Here is a 6,000-nt window from a genome sequence, read left to right as displayed (position 1 = left end):
TGTGTGTTTTTAATCAGATAGTCAAAAAGATTCACAGTCAGCTGTTTGAATCAGACTCAAGACTATAAAGAAAATACTGGAAATAAAAACATTTAACTTATTTTGTTTAAAAAGCAGAAATTTTTTGTAGTGATATGTTAATGGCACAAGTACAATAAAGATCATTCGAGTGACAACCTCAAATGGCAAAAATAAATACAGTTATGAATCAGTGATACAAAAAAAAAAATTCAACTGGTATGGTTCAAGGAATTTTGATATTTATAATGATATTTAACTTCAGTCAAGATAACTAAAGTGACAGCATCAAATGGTAAACAAAACAAAAAATCACTAAACGAATCATTGACAGAAAAAATACCACACCAATTTTTCCTCCATTACACAAAACAATCTTTACCATTGCTAGCAGCTCACTGCACAGACCTGACTCAGTGAACCTAGACATAAGATGTCCCTTGTCATGTTACCTTATTTCTCTCCAGCTTCTTCCTGAAGCAGCTCTTATATATTGAAAGCATCTTCCTGTGCTTTTTGTTCTGATCTCAAGCCCGAGGGCAAGTAATCAGCATGTCACTCTAAAATAGCATGCAGTACTCAAGGATGTACAACATAATACGATTTGTCCAGGTCAGTGACTACACCGTAGTAATGGCCTCTGTTCTTACATTGATAATTTGGATATGTCACAGTAAGTCAGCTGTAAAGAGATACACAGGTTTCTGTTATAGAAATTCAGGTTTCTTATAGAAATAGGGCATTGGTCAGTTTGTAAAGCACAGTTTTTCTTGCCCAGCCCGGTTGATTCTCACATGGACAGGCAGCATAGCATGCAGATGAATTCAGTCTTGGAACAGGAGGACATTTGACATTTAGCAGGTTGGTTTTCTTCACACAGCAGAATGAACTCCTACACTGAGTAAATCACAGGGCATCAACAGCCTGACATATAAACCACTGATAATAACCACCTGCCGAACAGCCAAAACTGGCTTTATCTTAGCTGCTATATTGAAGTGTAAACTATCCTTTATTCAACAGTTAATTCCGGAATACTAGACCAATCAGAAAAGTAGACAGGGTTTAATTTAATTTCAAATAAATCAGTCCGTCTGAATCTGCGATGGGGTATTTTTCTGTGAGTTTTTCTGCAGGTTACATCTACACGGCAGAAGGTGGCAGCAACTCTGCAAGTGAATGTATTCGAGTTATTCATTCAACTAATTCATTCTAAACTTGATTCATGCTGTCTTTATGAGAGAATCACTGACTAATTCATTTAGATTCATTCAAAAATGTCACAATACTCAATACAAGGAGCAAAAGCTAAAAGGTACATCTTTGTACCTTATTACTGCTAAATTATACATATAAGCACCTTTTGAAAATGTACTGAGCCAGTGACATTTTTGTATGGGTTTTTTTTTTTTTTTTTTTTTTTGCGGGCGTAGGGATAAAATTAGTGACTAATGAGTAATATGAGTGACTGAATCATTCACTTAACTGTTTCATTGAAAAATGCTGCTTCACTCAGGAATGAAAAACCACCGTGAGTTGCAACAACATTTATACTAATGCTTTATTTTAAACAGTTTGTGTTGGCAGCACAAAACCAGACAATGTTGACCATTGCTTTATTTAAAATGAATGTCACTCATTGTTAAATTCTTGCTACTAAACTATACACGTCAAGAGTTAATGAAAAGGTGGCTTAAAACCTGGTAAAGGCCATCCATGAGCATTCCCATTCAGCCAACCCGCGCCTAAATTTCCCACTTTTACAATAAGAAAAATAAAGGGTCCAAAAGTTTGAAGCAAAAACTTTCCACAAGCCAACACTTGTCAGTCAACCCTCATACAGACTTTGACAGATTTCTGTACAGTCTGTCCATCTGTGCAAGCTATTTAAGTGGATTTGGATTGTAACAAAGTCATTTTCAGTATGCAGTGAGGTGGAGGGCACATTAGCAAAGAGACGCAGACACACACTACATCATTAAGATGCCTCATTGGCATTGTAAAATGACTTGGCCTATAAATACCTCTCTAAATAAGACTAGAAAACCCTAGTCATTTTAGATGGATTGAGATGCTTCACTTCAAAAAAAAAAAAAAAATGTTTCTCATACATAATGCCATGGGTTTTGTGACCTCACATATGACCTTGTCTTGTTTATGCCTCTTTTGTTTCTTTAATTACAATTTCAACTTATTTTTTAGCATAGAAATTACTTACAGAAGGTATCTATTGTACGTGAACATTAATCCCTTTTTACTGGTTCTTTTAACATCCAGTAAGAATGCTAATGCGGATAATCTGCCACCACATTTTCTCACACCGGGCAACCTTGATTTTCATCCTCTGCTTCAGTTAGAATATTACACATGATATTTATATATTTGGATTAAAGGGAATTGCAAAATGGGGCTTTTTTATTTTATTTATTTTTTTAAAGCACCTTTAGATTTATTAGCCACACTGCAGTTTGGTTTCAACAATAAGAGCTCCATTTTTTAAATTCACTGGCACAAAAACTGTCTGATCAAATGGAGCAGCTGTAGTAATTTTGTAAAATATGAAATGTGTTTCCACTTTCAACCGCAAAGTATTTTCTGTTATTATTTGTTCTGTTAAAATGTATTTTCTGGTGACTCACAGCAGTGCGTTTTTAAATGTGAGACAGCAGTGAAGTCGCAAAGTTTGATTTTCCCCAGACACTTTACATTACTGAAAGATCATTTATCATGTAACTAGCCCGTTTATTTTGTATCCTTGAAGCTTTAAATTCCCACAAGAATGTTCCCTCTGTGGTTTTTGAGTTTACTTCATCAGGCTTACACTTTTCTCACTGTAACTTCATTTGGTGTTTGCAAACCAAATATCCTGCAGTGTTAGTCATGTACCTTGGTGACTTTAATCTAATTTGTGGTAGGCTTTGCCTTGAAGGTACTATATCCCTTCAACTAACTCACAATCTATCCGAAACTTCACTGCTCCAACATATGACCACACATCTGAACACTTAAAGTGAATGTTAACCCAAAAATGAAGTCTGTCATCATATACTCACCCTCATGTCTTTCCGAACCTGTATGACTTTTTTTCGGCATAACAAGATGTTTTGAAAATGTGTCCTTATAATTAAATGTAACAACAACATTCTTCAAAATATCGTCTTTTATGTTCATAAGAAAAAAAAAGTCATACAGGTTTGGTGCAACATGAAATGATGACATAATGAACAATCTCTTAAAGCGATAATTAATACACAAAAATGAAAATTACCACATGATTTACTTACCTTCAAGTCATCCTCGAGTTTCTTCTTTCAGAGTTATATTTAAATAGAAAAATGTCCTGGCTCTTGCAAGCTTTATAATGGCAGTGAATAGCTGTTGAGATCAAATAGTCCAATAGAAGTCCAATAAAGTGCATAAATCCATAAAGTACTCCACATGACACCTGGAGGTTGATAAAGCCACCTGTAGTGAATCGATGCATTTAAGAAAAAATGTCCATATTTAAACCTTTACAAACTGTTATCTGTAGCTTTTGCTGACTGTCGTACAAGTGTTTACAAGACAGTGGCGTTCAAGTGGATGACGAGGGACGTACATTTCTAAGGCCTTAAATTTATCAAAACTTACTGAAAAGCCTGTTGTACACAATTATACACTGTAAAAAAAAAAAGAAGTACATTACGGTGAAAAAAAGGCAGCTGTGGTTCCTGGAATTTAACAATTTAGGTTTTACAGTTTTAACTTAAATTTACAGTTAAATACCCTAATTTCATCAACGGATATAATGTTAAAATACCAGCCTGTTGAAGTACTGAAATCTGTTTTGTACCTTTGTAATACACTGATAACCACCAAATGCAGGTGGTGATAAGAAAGTCACATGACGAACTAAACCCCATCACAAGCAGTTTTTTAATAATATTATATACTGTATAGAAGGTGCACAGTGTCATTCACACAAACAACTAAACACCATCATGGTAACACACACACAACTGAAATAATGCAATTAACATTTATTTAACAACATATAGGTGTAATATACAGCCCTAATATACAAAACTGATATGAAAAAAAACGAAGAAGAAGTTATTTTAACAAAAAAAAAAAAAAACATCAAACTAAAAATGTAATGCAGGGAATTCTGGGAATGTCAACTTACGGTTATTCACTGTCTTTTTCACTTGCAAAAATGGTATACTACCTTTAAATTACATGTAATGTCCAGTACAGCTTTTCACCGTATATAGTAGGGGAATTTACTGTTAACCATTTAACAGGTTTTACTGAAGCTTTTTTACAGTCTTTTACCTTTAAATTCACAGTCATTTTTTACAGTATAATCTTATACTTTTTTAAAAAAAGTAAAAGGCCTTGTAGTTTAATTATAAAAATGTCCCCTTTTATGTTGTGGTAAACAAAATAAATTTTGTATTGTTATAGTAATATTTCAAGATGAAAACTGGACTATCTGTACTTGACTATCCATATACATTTTCTTTTATTATGTTCAAATGTGAATGTCAAATATGATACATCAGGTTTATGAGCAACGTTGATTTGTACATCTCATAATCATGGTGGTATATGTTTGGAGCAATAATAAAAACTACAGAACATTAATCGAAAAACTAAGCTTGCTAAGTATACCATATTATTTTGAGATACATAGTAACTGATATTTAGATCCATTTTGTGCATGTAGTCTGCTATACTGTTGTAAAGAATACATAGATTTACATTACGAGTAATTAAAATTGTTTTCATTTTTTTTTTTTTTTGGATATATAAATATCAGCTCTTGCACCAAATCGTATAATTTTGCTCAGTTTGTTGTTTTTCCTTCTCAGATATGAGCAGACATTCTCAGATATTCTCTTATTTCATAATATAAACAAAAAAATACTCAAAAAAGAAGAAGAAAGATTCAATAATGTGTTCCATTAAGAAAAAAAAAAAGAAAAAAAAGATTGTTATTTCATATGTCAGCCTTCAACGGGTTAAAGAGGCAGAGCAGGAGCCGTTTACAGTGAGCTGAACATTTTGACTTGTTTTAATGATTCACTGACATAACGCTGTTTAAGCAGCGCACCTAATGTCACCCTTTGAAAAGACTGCTAAAATCCAGCTGCTCTCTGAGCCTTCCTGCCTCCATTAATCTCATATGCTTCTTGACATGCCCAATCCATATAATGCTCCACTATACTGCTTGGGACGAGTGTTTGTTTGCTTCTTCTAGATCTCCATCTAACCTTATCCTTCCTGACATGGTGATGTTTGAGAAAGAATCATATTAAACTTTGAACCAGGCATAATAGAAGGTTCATCCTGCTTTCTCTTACTTCCACCATTAGGGCTCCCTCTCCTCAAGTGCTTAGTCAGAGCGTGACCTCAAAAAACAAGCAGGTCTCTCGATTTTTTCCCCCCCTTTCAGTTACAGACACAATGAATGAACAAGTGGTGCTCTTTCATGTTATTCGAGGTAACTTGCGTTTAATTTCAAACCAGAAACCGGAGCACTTGATGATTTAAGGGCTTACTGAGATACACTCTGCACATGATTTTTGCTTTCTATTCATTTTTAGCAAACAAGCCAAATAAATAATGAAAGCATCAGAGCGGCAGAAGAATGCACTTAAGATTTTTGAACATAACCTTGAGAGATGGAGACTAGGAATCCACAGTTTCACTCTTTCTTGTCAAGGTGTCTATGTTGAAAGCTAAAGTGCTGTAGACCTTTACATTTAAAGAGTGGATGTGCTCTTGGAGCTGGTTTGGGTTTAAACAGCAGTGTCGTATAGCAGTTCACATTCATAAATCTGTCCTAGAGGCATGGAATCCTGAAAACAACTGCAGCTGTTTGATATGGTGAGTTTCCAACTAATTCATCTGTTTGCATAGATTTTGTGTATTTGCTACAGAATATTTTTGTATAATTATGTTGATAGCAATATTAAAATGCTTTTCTCTCTATTTTCT

This window comes from Carassius carassius, chromosome 40 (genome assembly GCF_963082965.1).
Source record: "Carassius carassius chromosome 40, fCarCar2.1, whole genome shotgun sequence".
Classification (NCBI taxonomy): Eukaryota; Metazoa; Chordata; class Actinopteri; order Cypriniformes; family Cyprinidae; genus Carassius; species Carassius carassius.
This window is presented reverse-complemented; position numbering follows the sequence as displayed.